This window comes from Lissotriton vulgaris, chromosome 2_2, assembly GCF_964263255.1.
Source record: "Lissotriton vulgaris chromosome 2_2, aLisVul1.2, whole genome shotgun sequence".
Classification (NCBI taxonomy): domain Eukaryota; kingdom Metazoa; phylum Chordata; class Amphibia; order Caudata; family Salamandridae; genus Lissotriton; species Lissotriton vulgaris.
In genome coordinates, this window is record NC_141688.1 from 153549356 (window position 1) to 153562091 (window position 12736).

Below are 12736 nucleotides of genomic sequence, written 5' to 3' on the forward strand. Positions count from 1 at the left end.
TGCAGGCAGCAGTATTCTAGTAGTGGTGCCTAGGCAAAGGTAGTATATGCTTCTGCTGTGTGCTTCCACGTTTTGCCAGACGCCGCCTCAGCCGGAGTTGGAGTGGGAGCGAGGAGCGAGGAGAGAGAGTGCGAAGGTGAGCGGGCTACAAAAGGACGAGGAGAGCCAGAGCTGAGGAGAGCCAGAGAGTCACAGACGGGGTTGGTGCGGTCTCCCACTTGGCCAAGTCGCACCTCACACCTTGCGCCTGAAAAGAATCTCCACGCTGAGGTATCCCGGCTGCCGCAAAGTCTGTGTAGCACTGTCGGAACTGCTGATCAGGAAATTACTGATCTTTTGTTGATCATTCCCAATTGATAAGCACGCCTCAAGCTGCAGGGGGACAACTACAACTACAACGCGGCAGGGGCAGGAGATGTGAGTCCGCCCAACACGAGTCACCTTTGTTTCCAGCACGGTGACAAAGCTTGTGCTGCCTGCCTGGTTGTGTAATGTAACAACAACAGACTTGACTCCAAACAGTAAGGCTGAGTCCACTAAACCAACCAAACAAAGAAAAATGCCAATACTGATCATTGATTCCAATCCTTCATTGTAAGTATGCAAAGATTGTCCAACAGTGCAACTTTAGGCTTATCAATGGCCTTTATTACTGTATCAAAAAACTATTTTAAATTGATATGTACAAATCAGGGAAAAACAATTTTTAGAAAAACACAATGACAAACAAATCACTCACATTATATTCTTATAAACAATCCCTTAATTTCACTGAACTTTTTCATACATTCTACACTCACACAACTTTCATACAAACATAAAAAGCCCTATAGGCCACCAAGACTTTATCCTATACAGTAGCTCTAACTCACACCAAAAAACCAAAATCAGCAAAAGTCAATTAATTGCAGCTTATTGTTATGCATATAACATGGAAATCAACTGATTACAACACAGTGTTATAATTTAATTGCAAACAAGCATCAGGCCAAAGCAAATAAAACACGCTTGTTTGGGTGTTGAGAGAAAAAGGTCTACGAGTTTCAAACCCCCGCTAGTTAGGGGTTCTCGTCAGGACCAAGCATAACTAACTCTTGAGAGACCACATCTGTGGACTTTCTGATAGTTGTGCTGTGCAAATGAATTATGCAAACAAAACAGGTGATGGATCGAATGTGGATCAATGTCACACATTCATCCCAGTCCAAAGATCTGGGCCCAAATCCATCGTTTTTTTGCACTCCACACCACCCTGGGTTAGACAATGGCGATATGCAAATCAGCTCTGACCCTGTGCCCCATGGGAACAGTCCAGTCCGAACTACAAAAGCCATGTCCTTCCCAGAACGGAATCAAGCATCCGAGGACCGGACCGGTTTCGAGGTAACACCTCTCATCAGCCCGGCTAGCTTGACTCCAGTGGTGTGGAGTGCCAGGGACCCACGTCTGAGCATCCCCAGCGCACTTATGGCAGTATTTGCAAACAAAACAGGTGATGGATCGAATGTGGATCAATGTCACACATTCACCCCAGTCCAAAGATCTGGGCCCAAATCCATCGTTTTTTTGCACTCCACACCACCCTGGGTTAGACAATGGCAATATGCAAATCAGCTCTGACCCTGTGCCCCATGGTAACAGTCCAGTCTGAACTACAAAAACGATGGATTTAGGCCCAGATCCTTGTACTGGGGTGAATGTAAGACATTGATCTACATTCTGTCCATCAAATTGTGTTTTGTAATTTTCTCCCTGAGTGTACTGGGGTAGCTCAGACGTGGGTCCCAGAGCCTCCACACCACTGGAGTCAAGCTAGCCGGGCTGATGAGAGGTGTTACCTCGAAACCGGTCCGGTCCTCGGATGCTTGATTCCGGTCTGGGAAAGATATGGCTGTTGTAGTTCGGACTGGACTGTTCCCATGGGGCACAGGGTCAGAGCTGATTTACATAAAGCCATTATCTGACCCAGGGTGGTGTGGAGTGCAAAAAACGATGGATTTAGGCCCAGATCCTTGTACTGGGGTGAATGTAAGACATTGATCTACATTCTGTCCATCAAATTGTTTTTTGTGCAAATGAATTATGTCACTGCCACAAAGCAGGAGTATGAATTTTTTGTCGAAGACTTCCCTGAAGACAATGGTGTTCTGGACCTCTAGGAAAAAGAGGTCCAGAACACCATTGTTTTCAGGGAAGTCTTCGACAAAAAATTAATACTCCTGATTTCTGGCAGCAACACAATTCATTTGCACAGCACAACTATCAGAAAGTCCATGGATTTTTTAAAAAGGTTGTTCAAATAACCCAAGTCTACTGCTAACTGAAGAAACAGCTAATGCCGTAGAAAGTGCACCCTTTGGGGAAGTCCCAGTAGTGAGTGATGGTAGCTCTAGAAATGGTCGTAGAGAGAAGAAACAGATTAGGAATCGACTTTTCACTAAACGAAAACAGAAAAAATTATGGTTCCTTCCAGTAAGTGAGGAAGCAAATAGTACACATTCTCCTCCAAGTAGAAAGGGCACAGGGCCTTTGGGGCAATTTAGATTGAATACGGGTCAAAAGAGTGGGCAAGAAAATGATAATCGGTCAATCTGTTCAAATCCGGTGCTGATTGCCTCACAGTGTCAAGAGGGCCAGGATGAAAGTGGGATAAATTATTATACAAGCAGAGACCCAATATTAAGAAGTGTAAAGTAAGTAATTTAGGTGAACCTGTAATAGAGCAATACGTAGCTTCAGGAGGTGCAACACTACATCCCTGTGGGCAGTATATTTTCCCAGCGAGGGCTGAGTCCAGCCAGGGGACAGTTGGGGTGGGGAACCCAATTACAGTGTTTAACAGTAAAGGGGGTGAGTTAGAAAGAGATTTAGTCTTAGGGCAGCCTGGTATTAAACCAATAAGGAATACCGGACCAGGAGTTGGGCAAGTGAGCAGGAGTTGTTGTATCCCTGTTTGAAACTGATCCAATGTTATTGAATAGACATGCCCTCCTAGAGATATTAACCGAAATAGAGGATTTGGGGTTAATAACCAGTAAAGATATTGAGACGGTCTACTTAGACTGGAGGAGCACTCCCACAAGCACTAGAGCTACATTTTCATCAGGGGTAGGGTCGGCACTGGTTATAGCTAATGCAGACTGTTTTAGGAAAAGAGGTATAGATGTAATCTCTAGCGTACCCCCTTGCCGAGTTCCATTAGAAAGCTTTGGAACAATTCATCAAATGCAAGGGTATGGATTTTCTAATAATAGGGGTGTAAATATCCCCCTAAATCTTAAAGATATAGAAATAACGGTAGGAAGAAACCTGGGTGATAGAGAAATTAATATTTTAGCGCCTGAAGTCTGATGGCCCCCCAGTGCTAATGGGGAGGATGAGGTTGCAAAGTGGAGTTGGGTTGCAGGTACACTGAATGGGTCAAAAACATCTACCACAAAGCCCATAGTGCAGGAGTAGCCAGTTGGGAAACATCATATCCTGGAATGTGGCGTGGGTAGGAAAATCATGTCATATGCTTAAATCATTCGTAGAATTAGACCCCAAGATAATCTGCCTCCAGGAAACCTGGTTGGGGGAAGAGTTTCAGTTTGAGAATTTCTATGTGTACTGTAGTACAGCAAAAAAATCTGTAAAAGGGTATGCAAGTGGAGGTTTAGCTATATTACTTAGTTGTGACATAGTATGGGATCCTGTGATCTATAAGTATCCATAAAAATGCTGTATTGGAGCAAAGCTGAGGATAGGTGAGGATAACTTGGGGCAAGCAATTTTTCATTTATTGGTAAATGTGTATCCCTCCGGGAGAGCGTCAAATGTACTGGTCGACTCTATTTGCAATTTTGTGCAAAGATTAGGTAACAATGAAGAATGCTCACGTATAATGATGGTAGGTGACTTCAATGCCAAATTATGCAATAGTGCAGCCATATCTTTTTCCAATCCGGAACTGGAGGAGGTATGGGCTATCCCACATTATGTACTGTCGGCCCAATTAAACGAGGCCTTTTACTTTTGCAAAATCTTAGAAGTTTAGAACTTGTACTATTAAATGGTAGATCCCTGGAGGACACCCCTGCAACTTACACCTTTCATGGGGCATATGGTCACTCTTTAAGGGATAATATGGCGGTTTCCTATCAATTATTTAATGCATATATACAGTTCAAGGTATCTGCCACAAATTTGAGTGACCATAATATTTGAGTTGCAAATATGGACATAAAAATTGAAAAACCTGAACTTTGGAATCAGAAGAATGAAAAGGTCTCTTATAATCAAAATAATGGGCGTACCTGCTGGTCAAATAATTTGCTCCCAAATTTTAAGAGGGTTTTTGAGACTACTGTTTTTAGTCCCAGTCAAGAAAGACCGGTTCAGAGGTTCGAGTGAGTCTTGGCTTCAATTAGAACTTTTGGAAGAAAGAAGCACGTTTTTAGTGCTATTCCATTAGTAATAATACCATTGGAAATTAAAAAACTGAATCGGGAAATTAATGGTTTAATTAGAGACCAATTTAGGAAGCCCACGACACAAAGGCAGAGAATAATAAGTAGGTTAAAACAGGTAAGGAAACGGAAAATAGCATCGGATCGAAGGAGTGCTGAAGACGAAAAATGGGTTAAACTTCGAGAGGTGGCTCTGTCTGGTGATACTAGGAAGTATTGGGCACTGATCGCAAAATTTTATGATGGGAGAGAGAAGTCAAAACCCATTTTAATTCCGGAAGCAGAATGGTCCATATATATTTCCCAGCTCTATGCCTTAAATCAAATAGTTGGAAAGATCAAAGAGCTTACTTCAATTCCAACTACAGGGAGTGATTATAGTGCACCAGCACTCATGGAGATTGTAGGTTACAGGGCAAGATACTGTAGTGTAAAGGGCCCAGATGATATACCAGTAGCTATAATAAAACAGGATTGCGAAGAATGGGCAATTTTTTTGCATCCGTTGTTTGTCCATTGTTTTACGTATGGGATATTCTTCAATCCTGGAAGGGAAGTATTTTAGTTCCATTATACAAGAAGGGTCCAAAAAATTGCCTGGCCAGTTTTAGACAGATCTCGCTCCTGTATGCAACCGGGAAATTTTTTGCAAAGAGTATTCTCACTCATCTTCAAGAATGGGCGTTTGGAAATAATTATATCCCGTTGGAACAAACAGGATTCCGTAAGAATAGTGGCACTCTGTATAATATTACTATTTTGCAAACTTTAACTGAAAAATATCCAGTAAGTCGGGGTGTGCCGTTATACTCAGCTTTTATAAATTTGTCACTATGGGGACACCAGGAAATCTTTTAAGATTAATAATTGCTCTCCACTCTTCTACCTGGACTAAGGTTGTATTGGGGGAACACAAGGTCTCTCGAAGAAAATAGTAACCTATAAGGGGTTAAAGCAGGGGTGCCTTTTTGCCCCTTTACTCTTTTCCATTTACATTAATGATCTGCCAAGAAGAGTGGGGCATTGTAAAGGGGATCCCCCTAAATTAGAAAATTTAAAGTTGAGCTGTCTGTTATATGCAGAAGATGCGATAATAATGGATTTAATTCCAAATGGGCTGCAAAGACGTCTTGCTGAGTTATTTAGGTATACAGAAGAGTATTATTTAAAAATTTATATTTTAAAAAGCAAAGTTATGATTTTTAGTTATCTAGGTTGTAAAGTCAGAAAAAATGTGAATTGGTTTCTGGGAAAAGAAAAATTGGAAGTAGTAAAATGTTATCCATACTTAGGAAAAATATTTACAAATAGGTGCTCAGCTAATAGACATATGGATCATTGCAAAGGTAAAGCGATTTCACAAGCCTTTGCAATTAATCGTCTGTATACATACTGTGGGAAAAGACATTTCTCACACATTATTTAAGTTTATAAAATAAAGATTCCACCAAGGGGGCCCCAGAGAGAGAGGAGGCAGCACAGAGCACTGCTCAGGGCCCTGACAAGGACGGGGGCTGGGGGCCCCAGAGAGAGAGCAGGAGGCAGCACAGAGCACTGCTCGGGACCCTGACAAGGAAAGGGCTGGGGGCCCCAGAGAGAGAGGAGGCAGCACAGATCACTGCTCGGGACCCTGACAAGGACGGGGGCTGGGTGCTGAGGGCCCCAGAGAGAGAGCAGGAGGCAGCACCGAGCACTGCACGGGACCCTGACAAAGACGGGGGCTGGGGGCCCCAGAGAGAGAGGAGGCAGCACAGAGCACTGCTCAGGACCCTGACAAGGACGGGGTGGGGCTGGGGGCGCCAGAGAGAGAGGAGGCAGCACAGAGCACAGCTCGGGACCCTGACAAGGACAGGGGCTGGGGGGCCCAGAGAGAGAGCAGGAGGCAGCACGGAGCACTGCTAGACCCTGACAAAGACGGGGCTGGAGGCCCCAGAGAGAGAGAGGAGGCAGCACAGAGCACTGCGCAGGACCCTGAAGAGGACGGGGGTGGGGCTGGGGGCCCCAGAGAGAGAGGAGGCAGCACAGAGCACTGCTCAGGACCCTGACAAGGACGGGGGTGGGGGCCCCAGAGAGAGAGCAGGAGGCAGCACAAAACACTGCTCGGGACCCTGGCAAGGGTGAGAGTTGGGCCCCCAGAGAGAGAGGAGGCAGCACAGAGCACTGCTCTGGACCCTGACAAGGAAGGGGGTGGGGGCCTCAGAGAGAGAGCAGGAGGAAGCACAGAGCACTGCTCGGGACCCTGACAAGGATAGGAGTGGGGGCCCCCAGAGAGAGCATTCTCCAGGGCAAAGCTCATATGAGAAGGGATGAGGCAGCAAAATGGTGCCCTCAGGTAAACACTCTTGTTAGAAGCACCATGTGGGCATCCGTAGGGGGGTCAAGGGGGCTGAGAAGGGTTCAAGGCATAGGGGGAAAGGGTGCAAGGTAGAGAGGAGAAGGGTGGAAGGCAGAGAGGAGATGGGTTCAAGGCGGAGAGGAGAAGGGTGCAAGGCAGAGAGGAGAAGGGTGCAAGGCAGAGAGGAGAAGGGTGCAAGGCAGAGGGGAGAAGGGTGCAAGGCAGAGGGGAGAAGGGTGCAAGGCAGAGGGGAGAAGGGTGCAAGGCAGAGGGGAGAAGGGTGCAAGGTAGAGAGAAGGGTGCAAGGTAGAAAGGAGAAAGGTGCAAGGCAGAGGGGAGAAGGGTGCAAGGCAGAGGGGAGAAGGGTGCAAGGCAGAGGGGAGAAGCATGCAAGGTAGAAAGGAGAAGGGTGCAAGGCAGAGAGGAGAAGGCTGCAAGGCGGAGAGGAGAAGGGTGCAAGGCAGAGGGGGAGAAGGGTGCAAGGCAGAGGGGAGAAGGGTGCAAGGCAGAGGGGAGAATGGTGCAAGGCAGAGGGGAGAAGGGTACATGGCAGAGGGGAGAAGGGTGCAAGGCAGAGGGGAGAAGGGTGCAAGGCAGAGGGGAGAAGGGTGCAAGGCAGAGGGGAGAATGGTGCAAGGTAGAAAAGGGTGCAAAGCGGAGGGTAAGAAGGGTGCAAGGGGGAGGGGGAAAGGGTGCAAGGGAGAGGGCGAGAAAGGTGCAAGGCAGAGGGTAGAAGAGTGCAAGGGGGGTGGTGATGAAGTAAAAAATGTGCCCCCCCTTAAAACATGTTCTGCAGATGCCCATGGCAATGCACACTACTTTGTGAGAGAGAGTAGAGTGAGAGAGAGAGTGGAGTGAGAGAGAGAGTGGAGTGAGAGAGAGAGAGTAGCGTGAGAGAGAGAGAGAGAGAGTGGAGTGAGAGAGAATGGAGCAAGAGAGTGAGCGGAGCAAGAGAGAGAGTGGAGCAAGAGAGAGAGTGGAGCAAGAGAGAGAGTGGAGCAAGAGAGAGAGTGGAGCAAGAGAGAGAATGGAGAGAGAGAGAGTGGAGAGAGAGGGTGGAAAGAGAGTGGAGAGAGACAGTGGAGAGAGAAAGAGAGAGAGAATAGGGAGAGAGAGTAAAGAGAGAGGGTGGAGAGACAGTGGAGAGAGAGTGGAGAGCGAGAGTGGAGAGCGAGAGTGGAGAGCGAGAGTGGAGAGCGAGAGTGGAGAGCGAGAGTGGGAGAGAGAGAGAGAGAGAGTGGAGAGAGAGAGAGTAGAGAGAGACAGTGGAGAGAGACAGTGGAGAGAGACAGTGGAGAGAGACAGTGGATAGAGATACAGTGGAGAGAGAGAGTGGAGAGAGTAGTGAGAGACAGTGGAGAGAGACAGTGGAGAGGGACAGTGGAGAGGGAGAGTGGAGAAAGTGGAGAGAGAGCGAGAGAGAGAGCGGGAGAGAGAGTGGAGAGAGAGTGGAAAGAGAGTAGAGAAAGTAGAGAGAGAGAGTAGAGAGAGAGTGGAGAGAGAGAGTGGAGAGAGTGGAGAGAGAGAGTAGAGAGTAGAGAGAGACAGCGAAGAGAGAGAGAGTGGAGAGAGAGTGGAGAGAGAGTGGAGAGAGAGAGTGGAGAGAGAGAGTGGAGAGAGAGAGTGGAGAGAGACAGCGGGGAGAGAGAGTGGAGAGAGAGAGAGAGTGGAGAGAGAGAGTGGAGAGAGAGAGTAGAGAGAGTGGAGAGAGAGAGAGAGTGGAGAGAGAAAGGAGATAGAGTAGAGAGAGAGACAGCGAAGAGAGAGGGAGAGAGTGGAGAGAGAGTGGAGAGAGAGAGTGGAGAGAAAGAGAGTGGAGAGAAGGGGAGATAGTGGAGAGAGAGAGAGAAAGTGGAGAGAGAGAGAGTGGAGAGAGAGGAGAGAGAGGAGAGTGCAAGGCAGAGGGGAGAATGGTGCAAGGTATAAAAGGGTGCAAAGCGGAGGGGAAGAAGGGTGCAGGGGGAGGGGGAGATGGGTGCAAGGGAGAGGGCGAGAAAGGTGCAAGGCAGAGGGTAGAAGAGTGCAAGGGGGATGGTGAGGAAGTAAAAAATGTGCCCCCCCTTAAAACATGTTCTGCAGATGCCCATGGCTATGCACACTACTTTGTGAGAGAGAGTACAGTGAGAGAGAGAGTGGAGTGAGAGAGAGAGTGGAGTGAGAGAGAGAGTGGAGTGAGAGAGAGAGAGTAGCGTGAGAAAGAGAGAGAGAGAGAGAGAGAGAGAGTGGAGTGAGAGACAGTGGAGCAAGAGAGTGAGTGGAGCAAGAGAGAGAGTGGAGCAAGAGAGAGAGTGGAGCAAGAGAGAGAGTGGAGCAAGAGAGAGATTGGAGCAAGAGAGAGAGTGGAGCAAGAGAGAGAGTGGAGAGAGAGTGGAGAGAGAGGGTGGAAAGAGAGTGGAGAGAGACAGTGGAGAGAGAGAGAGAGAGAGAGAGAGAGAGAATAGGGAGAGAGAGTAAAGAGAGAGGGTGGAGAGAGAGTGGAGAGAGAGACAGTGGAGAGAGAGTGGAGAGCGAGAGTGGAGAGCGAGAGTGGAGAGCGAGAGTGGAGAGAGAGAGTGGAGAGAGAGAGAGAGTGGAGAGAGACAGTGGAGAGAGAGAGTGGAGAGAGAGAGTGGAGAGAGAGAGACAGTGGATAGAGAGAGAGTGGAGAGAGACAGTGGAGAGAGAGAGAGAGAGAGTGGAGAGAGAGTGGAGAGAGAGTAGAGAGAGAGAGTGGAGAGAGAGAGTGGAGAGAGAGAGTGGAGAGAGAGAGTGGAGAGAGAGAGTGGAGAGAGACAGTGGGGAGAGAGAGTGGAGAGAGAGAGTGGAGAGAGAGAGTAGAGAGAGTGGAGAGAGAGAGGAGAGAGAGTAGAGAGAGACAGCTAAGAGAGAGAGAGTGGAGAGAGAGTGGAGAGAGAGAGTGGAGAGAGAGAGTGGAGAGATAGAGTGGAGAGATAGAGTGGAGAGAGACAGCGGGGAGAGAGAGTGGAGAGAGAGAGAGAGAGTGGAGAGAGAGAGTGGAGAGAGAGAGTAGAGAGAGTGGAGAGAGAGAGAAAGGAGAGAGAGTAAAGAGAGACAGCGAAGAGAGAGGGAGAGAGTGGAGAGAGTGGAGAGAGAGAGTGGAGAGAGAGAGTGGAGAGAGAGAGAGAGATTGGAGAGAGAGGGAGTGGAGAGAGAGAGTGGAGAGAGGGAGAGAAAGTGGAGAGAGAGTGGAGATAGAGAGAGTGGAGAGAGAGAGAGGAGAGAGAGGAGAGTGTGGAGAGAGTGGAGAAAGAGGAGAGAGTGGAGAGAGAGAGTGGAGAGAGTAGAGAGAGAGAGTGGAGAGGGTGGGGAGAGAGCGTGGAGAGAGAGAGAGAGTGGAGATAGAGAGAGTAGAGAGAGAGTGGAGAGAGAGAGATTGGAGAGAGCGTAGAGAGAGAGAGAGTGGAGAGTGGAGAGAAGAGAGAGAGAGAGTGGAGAGAGTAGAGAGAGTGGGGGAGTGAGAGAGTAGAGAGAGTAGAGAGAGAGTAGAAAGAGTGGAGCAAGAGTAGAGAGAAGGGAAAGTATAGAGAGATAAGGGAGAGAGAGAGAGAGAGAGAGAGAGAGAGAGAGAGAGAGAGAGAGAGAGAGAGAGAGAGTGGAGAGAGAGTAGAGACAGTGAGAGACAGTGGAGAGAGACAATGGAAGAGAGCCAGTGGAGAGAGAGAGAGTGGAGAGAGTGAAGAGAGTATAGAGAGTGTGGAGAGAGAGAGAGAGTAGAGGGAGAGAAGGGAGAGTAGAGAGAAGGGAGTGAGTGAGAGGCAGTGGAGAGAGAGACAGTGGAGAAAGAGTGGAAAGAGAGTGGAGAGAGAGACAGTGGAGATAGAGTGGACAGAGTTGAGAGAGAGAATGGAGAGAGAGAGATAGAGTGGAGCGAGAGTACAGACTGACTGACTCAGAGTCTGAATACTGACTGACGGAGAGACTGACTGGCTGAGAAACTGACAAAGAGAGAGAGACTGACTGACTGAGAGAGACTGACTGACTGAGAGATAGAGAGACTGACAGAGAGAGAGAGACCGAATGACAGACAGACTGACAGAGAGAGAGAGAGAGAGACTGACAGACTGAATGACTGACAGACTGACTGACAGAGAGACTGAATGACAGAGAGAAAGCGAGACTGACTGACTGAGAGACATAAACTGACTCATTGAGAGAGAGAGAGAGAGAGACTGTGATGGAATTGGGGTCACAGTGTGCATGAAGCTATGCAATGCCTCTTAAGATTGCTATTGTCTACTAAGAAAAATGTATTATCAAAATGTGCTCTTTGTAGTTCCATCTGGTTTTGAAATACTGCATTGTCGCTTTGTCTAATGTTTTAAAACGGAACGAGAAGGAGCAGTGGATGCACTTTTGTCAAAACTGAATGATGAGTGAGCCCGATGTATATCATGACAGGCGTCTGCATCAGAAAAGCCACCTAAAATTGGGCAAACTTCCCTGGCGTACTGATGGCAGCGACCCTGTAATGAATGGACCACCACTTTTGATAGCCTGCTGGCAGACTACGCCCAACCTTTAACTCCACCATCCAGTGTTACTTATAACGGCTGTATTGGTGACATTGGCATAACAATCACCCCGCATCCCCAGCAGTATGGCGGGTCGCTGGCCTGAGAGCTCTAGACTGCACGGAGGATCGGAGGGGGGCCCTCTCCATGTAGTTTGCAGGGGGGCCCCCTCAAGTTTCGTTACGCCACTGGCTGGAGTAAATCTTATCGAGAGGCAGCCCTTTCACGCCGACTGCTTGCGGCTACCTATGTTGGAAAAAGATGCTAGGGGATGCCAAATCTTACTCTTGCTCACATTTCTTAGGCCTCACGAGATAAAACTCCGCCACGCGGGGATTTGCGGAATTTGCCCAAAACTCTGCCTTAGTAATGAGTCTCCAATTTCAGCCAATTCCGCTGGTGGAATGAGACATTCCTCCCATTCCTTCTCTTTAGTAATTGGGAATTTGTGGTATAGATAAATAGACTCTAGCAATACGATGACCATATGTGGGTGGTAAGAGAGAGTACTCAACCAGTTCTCTATATCCACTTCTGTGTTTTGTTCCATTATCCCGAGTGGACCAGTCATGCAGGTTCTTGTGTTTCTGTCTGCAAAGTTGGTTGTGCTCCGCAGCATCCACACACCTCCCCCACATCCTTCTCAATGAACATAGAAAAAACAATACAGTCTGGATTTGGGAAACTGATAAAAGAATAATTTTGCCACATCAGTGTTTGTTTGTTCACCTGTGTTTGGACACACATCAGTGTTTGTTTGTTCACCTCTGTTTTGACAGGGACAGTAGCGCACAAATCAAGTAATGCATTAGAGATAGACTAAGTGGTATTTTATGTTGTAATTTGTGCATCTGTCCTGAAGTTGAAACAGCTTTCTCTTTCTTAAATTTAGAAATAATGAAGGAAAAAACACTTTTTGTAAATCGTCCACTTATTACGGATTCCAATAGTTGCATTTCATTTTAGGACCTACAACCCAAATTCACTAGGACGCTAGCTTTAGTAGGAAAAGTGATGTCTAGTAATGACAATCTAAACCACGAGATGGCAGCAAAACCTCAAAAATATATATCGCGAAACATTACAAAGTACTGTGAAAAATTGAAATTGCCTTTTAAGATCAGAAATATTACAGAAGAAACACAGATGCAATATATTTTTTGCTTCACTACCGCACACGGAAATGTTTGCTCGATTAATGAAAAAAGAAAGTACAACCGAACCCATAGATGGACATTTATGTGCAAGTGCATAGTTACTACTTTCTGAAATTCGGAAACAGTACTGGAAATATTCCAGGACAAGCTGCGCAAGCGCACATTTCCATATGTGCCACTGAAATGTCATGGGCCTCATTTATGAAAAGTGACGCATCGCTGCGTGAAAACAGCGATGCGTCACTTTTCACTGCGCACTCCTTGCGACACCAATGATGCCTCATA